Source organism: Muscardinus avellanarius (assembly GCF_963383645.1).
Source record: "Muscardinus avellanarius genome assembly, chromosome: 1".
Lineage (NCBI taxonomy): Eukaryota > Metazoa > Chordata > Mammalia > Rodentia > Gliridae > Muscardinus > Muscardinus avellanarius.
This window is the reverse complement of record NC_137786.1, coordinates 223055233-223063765: the sequence shown is the minus strand read 5'-3', so window position 1 is coordinate 223063765 and position 8533 is coordinate 223055233.

Below are 8533 nucleotides of genomic sequence, written 5' to 3'. Positions count from 1 at the left end.
ACCACTTTGGAAAAATGTATGGAGGATCCACATAAGGATGGGAATAAATCTACCATATGATCCAGCAATACAACTTCTGGATATCTACCCAAAAGAATGGAAACCAAACTACTAACTAAGTCATGAGTATCTGTTTATACCTACACAATTCACAATTGCCAAACTATGGAACCAGCCAAGATGTCCACCAACAGAATAATGGATTGCAAAATTATGGGATATGGACACAAAGAAATTTTACTTACCATAAAAAAGAAAAAAAAATTACATCATTTGCAGGGAAATGGATAGAAGTGGAGAACATTATGGTAAGTGAGATAGTCACAAAAAGTGAAAGCAGATGCTCTTCTTAATATGTAGAACCTAGGGAGAAAATGGGTCATAGGAGAAACTCTAGACAAAGAAGAAGAAACCATAGATGAGCAAATAAGGTGACCTAACTGAGGGGGATTTGAGGAGGCAAGAGGTAAATTCCCTGATGCACATGTTGTATTTTCACAGACTTATCAAAGTCAATCAGTAAGCCAAATATGGGAAGGAGGGAGGGAGGAGGAAATGGGGTGGGAATTGGGGAAGGGCTAAATGAGTGATATATGCATATATGCCTCTACTGTCCTGTACATCATTAATATGTATGATTAAAATGTACCAATAAAAAGAAAAAAAGAAATAGATCTCTAAATGTTAAAAAAAATAACTCCAGAAGGGCTAAGAAGGAAAGATACTACACAAAATTCTAGATACTAATGATCTCTATACCACATATTTAGGAGGATTTTTCTTTTTCTGTTGTTATTTTACATATCTATGATTTCCTAATTTTACTTCAACTACTGTGTAGCATTCATGAATTAAATATAAAAAACTTATCAAAGTAGAGAGCCTTACTTTTTTTGAAATAATCACAGCATGATTATGAATCTATTATAAGATTCAAAACCACCAGTATTTATCTTTAAATATGTCAATGCAAACAGAGAGAATATAAATTCTGGAATAATTTTAGAAGTAAACACTGGTTCTTGATTGATTAAGAGGACAGATATTCACTTCCTCAATAGAAAAGATAAACTTTTTAACATTTATTTATTTATTTATTTATTTAATTATCTATCTATCTATTTGGTAGTACTGGGGATGGAACCCAGGGCATTCTGCCTCTGAGCTAAAGCTCAGCCCTAGTTTTTATTCATTATTTTGAAACAGGGTCTCACTGAGTTACAAAGGGCCTCATTAAGTAGCTGAGGCTGTCCATGAACCACAATCCTCCTGTCTCAGCCTCCAAAATGCTAGGATTACAAGCGTGCGCCACCACGCCCAGATTTTTTTACTTTTATATCACACATGATCTCTATATGATACATGAAGATTGAAAACATGGCTATCATCTTAGTTATTGGATAAAGAGACTCATGCTGAGAGCTGACATTCTTTTCATGTTTTATGACTGAATAACTCACATATCTTAATTTCTAAAATCAATTTATACCTTATGAAAATGATCTCCTTTTAGAGTGAAGAAATTTCTCTATCAACCAGAGATAAAGGTAACTTTGAGAAGGCAATCTATGAGTTCATCCATGTTGCCTAACTAAAACGGTATCTTATACTACGTGGCAAAAAAATAAATTCTAGCCCTTGATAGTGTTAATACTGCTTAGACTGAGGCTAAATCTGTGAAAGTCATTGTGCAATCCCATCATAATGATGCTGTAGGAATGTAATATCCTGTGAAATATTTTAAAATATTCTTCTAGTGCCTTATTAACTTGGAATCTCTCAAATCCTTGCTCTTATTATTTTTATAATTTACATTGATTACTGTTCTGTAAAAGCACAGTTCCTGTTGCTCTTATACTATCAAACACTTCAACGTTGTTGTTGCCTTGATTCTTCATTTTCTGGGATAAAACCTGGCTTCACCTTGAAAGCCTCCTTCTCTGTAGATCCCTTCTCTTCTCCATTTGAGATTCTTAACAAATTTCAGATGTTCCAGGTAAGATCAGCAGTATTGATGTTCGCAGAGTTGTTACACATCTTGCATTTGTAAAAACTCCTCTGAGACCGAGACTTACACACTTGTAGACTTTGTCCTTATATGTGTTCAGGTCAATCACTGTTCTAATAGCTGTCTCCAGTTTCCATGCACACCACACATTTAATACATGACTTCTCAGGTTCTTGATATATATATTTTGGTGGTACTGGGGTTCCTGGAAGCCCTTCTACCTCCGGGCTACACTCCCAGACCTCTTTTTACATTTTATATTTGGAAACAGGGTCTCCTAAGCCAGCGCACGATCCTCCTGTCTCTGCCTCCCACGCGCGGGGATTACAAGCGTGCGCCACCACGCCCGGCGTTCTTGATATTTTGATACCAGCAAACCAGACAGAATTACACCTGAACTCAACATTCCCATGTCTACATCTTGAAAACTATTTTATCTATAAATTGATCAAATGCCATATATTCAGAAATAAAACATCAATTTATTACAACTTTTGCCTTTTATGTTTTATCAGATATGACACTATTATTTTATCATTTATTTACTAATATTTAGTAATTGTGTGTGGAGGAGGGAGTTGTAGGGTTTGAATTCAGGGGCAGTCTACCTCCAAGCTACACTCCAGCCTATTTTATTTTGAAATAGGACCTCACTAAGTTTCTAAGGGGCTCACTAAACTGCTGAGGCTGGACTCAAACCTGCGATCATCCTATCTCAGCCTTCCAAGTACTGAAATTAGAGGCGTGTGGCACCACACCCAGCTCATGTTTATTTCTGAAACTTTATTTCTTATCTACTTTGTTGCCTTCCTTGATTCAGTTCTTCCTCTATAAAACTTTATGATTTATTACTAAAATTTTGCTTTCCAATATCCAAAAATTTTATTTCATCTTGTCATAATTCATTTCTGATGTACTGAATTCTGGGTATTTTGAAATATTATCCTTGTAATTGTATTTGAACTCTCAAGAACAGCATTTGGGCAAAAAATGGTATATAACAAACATACATTCAAAATCTATTAGTCATTGACTTTGTCTGCTTTTTCTTGAACCAAAGTTTATCTCCACGTTTATACACAGCAATTTTAAACTTTTTGAATTAATTTATATCTTCCCTCATTACTCCCACTGTTTATTCTCAGTAGATGCTAATATTTTTTATGTTAAAGAAGAGACTTCAGTTTCTCAACTTCTCCTCACCATTTTTTCAAAACTACCTACTTCTATTTCACTTTTTGGGGGAACATAAAAGTATAATTTTTTATTATCTAAAATAACAGTTTTGTTCCCATACTCTTTGGATTTACATATTTTCTAACCCATGTTAATTTACTCAATCTTAACCTAATTAACCTAAAAGCAAGGCACATACAAATCCTCTCCAGCACTTCTGACATCTACCCTTCTACTTTTACCCACTTGCTATATTCTTCTCTTTGTTTCTTCAATAGCAGATATCCTGAAACCATCCCAAATGCTCACTTCAACCTACAGTTTATATCTCAACCTATTATATTCTGGTATCTGTTCTTAGCATTGTAGTGCAATTTATTCTTTACAAGTTCACCAACCTTTTCCTCCTCCTTAACTCAAATGAAACTTTCATTTTTGACTTCTCTGTATCATTGAGACTTTTGATATCATTGCCCATCATGAAGAATCATTTTAGCTTTTAGTTTCTAAATTACTCACATCTCTGAGTTTTCCCAACTTCTTGTTCAGTTTCACTTTCCTTTATGGGTCAGTTCCCTTCATTTATGGTTGTTACTTCCATGTGTTTCTCAAGCCCCCTCATATCATCTAACCCATGTCATATTTGCCCATTTTTTCTGGGAGCTGTCCTCTAATGCTATGAAGGCAATTGACATTTATCTGCTGATGTTACAGAAGTCTACATCTCTAGGCAGATTTTCTCTCCTGAACTTCAGGCACAATTTGATTCCCAGGCAACTTCAATTAGATATTTCAGAGGTTCCTAAATTTAACACATTCAGAAAGAATTCATTAATTCAAAATCACTCTACCCCACTCATGTGCACTGGAGCATATATATTTAAACTCAGTGAATAATGCCAACTTTCATTCAGCCATCCACATGAGAAAGTTAAAATATTTCATATATACATATAATGTATATAGTGTTCAGTGTTGAACACTACTAATTATTTCAGCTAAATTTCAAATATGTCCACTTCCAATATCTTTTCTATTGTATATATTTAGACCCTAAATCACAACTTTGGGTTGTTATCTTCTAGTTCAGTTTGCCACTAATTTTGCTACCTTCTCTCTGTCTATGGCACTTTGTACTTTCTTACAATCAAATCTTAGCTTGTTGTTTCCCATTGAATTTTGTATATGAACCTAACTTTTTTAATTTTTTTGGTAAATGGGCCTTTTTTATACACTTGTCTCCTTCTTTGTAATATCCTATACATAGCAGGGTTCTGCAATCAGTAGACATTCCAACTATATTATTAAAACAAGTGAGCGAATGAATACAAAGATTGTGTTCCTCCAAACACTTCTTTACTACTCCAATTACCTTGAAGTTTTTCTCCTCTACATATTGCTTTGATTAATCCACAAGACCAAGAGCACTCCAGTGTACCTTGTAGCCAATTCTGTGGGTGCCAACAATATTCAACATTATTTAAATACTGTGAGGATGTTTTGTATGTTCTGTGGGTCCCTCTAGAATATGTCCCAGAATTACATCATTCTAAATAATTTCTGAACCAAAAGTGTAATGATGCTTCACTAATATAAACAAATATGCTATGGTTTGATCTTTTGGGACCAATTTGCTTAATACGGAAAAATAATCTCTTGAATGACAGATCCTAAATTGAGCCTAAATGTAATTATAAGTTAATAAATGACTAAAAAGCTTATTTTAACACATGATAAATAATTCACAAAATATTTAATGAGTTTGTATTGTATTGTCTATGCTTCTTATTAAAGTTGTGAATTTCAATAAGAGGTCATGTGACCAAAGTAAACTGACTTGTTATTGGGCTCTGCAAGGTTACCAGGAAATGATTTTCATTGCACTAAAGATCCATTTCTACATTTGAAATTTTATCCTCTGTTAGAGGGTAAGCAAATAATAATTAAATCATAAATGTATTATGGCCTGAAGGTATACTTAGTTCAATCCCAGCAAATTGTTGCCTGAAAGTTCTATTAAAAATATAAATTCATAAAACTTAACTTTATTAAAGTCTACTAGACAGCATTTAAAGATTTGAACATAACAAAAAATTAATATTCCTGCTCAAACCCTTTAACAAACTGGATGCATCCCTTATATTCACAAAGATGTAGAATGTCTGCCACTGTATATCTTTTCATAAAGATACAGAAATAGGAAGTCACAGATAATCACTTTTTTTTGTGATACTGGGGTTCCTGGAAGCCCTTCTACCTCCGGGCTACACTCCCAGACCTATTTTATATTTTTATTTGGAAACAGGGTCTCTTAAGCCAGCACAGCTGGCTTCGAACCTGTGCGATCCTCCTGTCTCTGCCTCCTAAGTACGGGGATTACAAGCGTGCACTACCACGCCAGGCTTATTATTATTATTATTATTATTATTATTATTATTATTTTACAAAAGTATAAACCAGGCATTGTGACACAGGCCTAAAATTCCAGCACTTGGGAGGCTAGTACAGGAGGATCACAGGATAAAGGCTAGTGAGTAGCTTTTGAAATTCCATTTCAAAAATAAGATAAATAAATAAATGAATGAATAAATAAATAAATAAGTGCTGGGAGTATAGCTAAGTGATAGAGCCCTTGAGGTTCCATCCTCAGTACCAAAAAAATACAGAAAGTAAAATAAAATAAAAAAACTCATTTCTTAGCAAACCACAGGATACATTAACTTGATTCCCAGGTTATGTTATGTGTATTTTACAGATGTTCAAGATCTTCAAGACAGGCAAAATAAAATATATTTAAAAATAACCTAATCATCTTTCTCATTAAATTAAATGTGTGTGTGTGTGGTATTTGTGTGTGTGTGTGTGTGTGTGTGTGTGTGTGTGTGTGTGTGCGTGTGTATGTAGATATGGGAACTGAACCCAGGGATATTCTACCACTGAGCTAACAACCCATCCTTTTTATTTTAATTTATTTTGAAACAGAGTCTTGCTAAATTGCCACATGAATTACAGGCATGCACTAATGTCCCTAGTTCCTCATTAATTTTTTATTACCATCTTGTAAACTTCTTGATTACTCCCTTAATTTTTTTCTCTCCTTTACCATCTTTCTAAGAGATCTTAGAGTGGGATTCTTCACTTTCTTATTACTATTTATAGTTTAGCCAAATGTAATCTTTCTTATTTCCTCCTTGAATCAGGAGATCTTCTCCCTAGGTCGACTCTCAACCTCATTATTCCAAAATCTAATCAAACATATTTTTATTGGGCATATTTGTAGCATTGGACTCCATTCACTCTAGCTTTGGTGTCAATAAGCAGTATTTGAGTTTATCATTCTTTTTCCACTTTGTTTCACTAACTTGGAGGCTTTGCTTCATATATCTCTTCTTTAGATAAGAAGTTCTTTAGGTTCTCCCAGAAGCCCCCGCCCTTTTTACATTATCATTGCTTGTTCAGTGATCAGATCTAATCTCTTTTCTTCAATAAGCATTTATATGTTGATTAGGCACACATATGCACCCATACATCATGGAAACAAGTGACCATTTAGATATCATATATTATAGGTGTTCATAAAAATTACCATCTGTAGAAAATCACTTGACATCTCAGCATGTTGGATTTAACATTCAGAAATTGGAGTGTGTATTTTCTAGAAATAAACAATACCACTATCCATTTCGTTTTCCAAGTAAGATATGTTACATTTTACTATACCTAATCATCTTTCTCATTAAATTTAATTTGTGTGTGTGCATGCGTGAGTGCATGTGTATGTGTGAGTAGTTATGGGGACTGAACCCAGGGACATTCTACCACTGAGCTATAACCCCGTCCTTTCTTAGTATGACAAGCAGTGTGGCTGAATGCAGCTGTGCATGCTGTACAAAGGCTTCCCTACACCTCTCCTTTGTAGTAATTTTTTAACACTAAAACATTTTTAATTCATCTATTCCTTGAGTAACAACTAGTTAATAACTCAGATTTAAATAAAATCAAATCACATTAATTTTAATAAACTTATTACAAAATCAAACTCTAGGATCAATTAAAACTGGATTCAAATATTGATGTAAGAATGTGTGTGTGTGTGTGTACTCTGCCCACTATATCAATTTCTTTTTTTTTCTTCTTCTTTTTCTTTTTTTCTTTTTCAGCAGTGGGAATGGAACCCAGGGGCATTCTACCTCCGAGCTATACCCAACCCTATTTTTTTTATTCTTTATTTTGAAACAGGGTCTCACTGAATTGCAGAGGGCCTCACTAAGTAGCTAAGGCTGGCTGTAAACCGAGATCCTTCAGTCTCAGCCTCCCAAATGCTGGGATTACAAGTGTGCACCACTACACCTGGCTTCTATCTCTATTTCTTAATTTGTAAAACAGAGTTGTTTTATACCTATCACAGAATTATTATCCAAACTACTCAATATAATAGGTTTAAATCTATTCATGAAATCACTGAGACAGTACATGTTCAATAACGTTAGCTTTTTATTATCTGTGAAAATTAGAACAAGCTCATTTACTATCGAAAATGAAACCTTATCTTCATAAGATGTATTGCATTGATTATTTTAATAAAAGGCATGCTTATTTTAAGTATCAAATATAGAGATGATCAGATTAAGACATTACTAGATGTTTCTATCAGATGTAAAAACACTTAAACAAGAAGCTTTTTAAAAAACTTTTGTGCTTATATTTGTAAATGAAGAGGAGAAAATAAATCCTTTACCTTCATACTGATAGTCTTTATGCTCTTTAATAAAGCAACTATTTGACATTAGAGTAAGGTGGGCATTGTAACATAAATAAAGAAGCAAGTTTGAAGAACATCACTTTGTGAAGGAGAAGTCCACAGGATTTACATATTAGATAAATAAGCAGAACAGGTAAAGGTACTAAGTTCCTCTGATGAGCTGAAATATATAAAAAAATATGTCACAACACAGCATGATAACACATTGAATTTGCTTATTTAAATAAATTACTGAAGGTATTTAAATGACAACAATAACAACAAAAATCCTTTAATAAAAGACCTATTCTCTTTCCTCCCAGATCATCTATGCAATCAAATTTAATCTCTTTGTGTAATTTGTCCCATAGATCATCTCTTTCAAAGTACTTTAAAATTGTGATAACTCAAAATCGATTTGAAAGAACGGCATTATTCAAAATTGTTCTAATCTTCATTCATTCCTTATTATTACTTTTTAAATCTTATACTTGAAAGGTGCTCCAGGAGCTTCCCTCTCTTAGTTAAACTAGTCTAAAATAATTGTGAAAAGTCTACTATATAAATACTACTGCAATTACAATCATGGGTATGCTGTTTCTATTCTA